The following is an 890-nucleotide window of genomic DNA, read 5'->3' as shown; positions in this document are numbered from 1 at the left end:
ACAAACCACTTTTGTTCTTCGATTGTTGTCACATACTAACTCATAAGGAAACGGTTCAGACTAATTTCCATGCGATCTACAGGAAGGCGAACTATCACTGTGTAGTTGGTCTTTCTGTGGTCTAGTTCAAATCTCTGTGCCGTCCTTTTCTGCTCTTCCAGATCCAGACCAGTGTTGTGTAACGTAGCCAAGTCTTTTCATCATGCATGTTGGTCTGACTAAGGATATCAGCAGATTGGCTGGGCTGCTGGGAAAATCCATTGTGACTGTTTCTTTGGGAATGCAACTTCTAAGGTGGTTGCACTACTGGGTGCTTCTTTTATCTGGCTCACGTTGCTCATATCTGAAGAGCTCTTACCAAACAATTTCTGACTCAGTCTGTTCTCACCCTGATTTACATAAATCTGAATACTCAGAGTCATCTGAAAATGCAACAACTGAAGCAGAAATAAATCTTGCAAAAGGATCTCTGTACAGGGATTTTTTTCCCCGTCTTTTACTAATGATTATTTTTTTCCTCAGTCATAATTTCTCCGTCGTTATGCATTATGCTTAGCAAGACAATTAGAAAATCACCTTCAAGAGAAGCCTTTGAGTAAAACATTTTAATGAAGAAATTACTCTATATCTTAACTTCTATATTCATAGTACATAATTCTTTAAACCTGACAATAAATGGGCATCAATAAGGAATCATTTGTCGAAAATACACATCAAAGATTTTTTTCCGTTTTTCTTTTTTTGAGGTAAATCATTTTTGTTTACATTGGTCAAGACATCGACAAAGTTACACATAGTAAAAACAATCAAACAATGAAATGAAAAATAAAAACATAAAGCAATTACACAAACTTTAGAATTAATACTCATTCAAAGAAAACATCTTTTTT

The sequence above is a fragment of the Sinocyclocheilus anshuiensis genome, unplaced genomic scaffold (genome assembly GCF_001515605.1).
Source record: "Sinocyclocheilus anshuiensis isolate Anshui unplaced genomic scaffold, SAMN03320099.WGS_v1.1 scaffold816, whole genome shotgun sequence".
NCBI classification, from domain to species: Eukaryota; Metazoa; Chordata; class Actinopteri; order Cypriniformes; family Cyprinidae; genus Sinocyclocheilus; species Sinocyclocheilus anshuiensis.
This window is presented reverse-complemented; position numbering follows the sequence as displayed.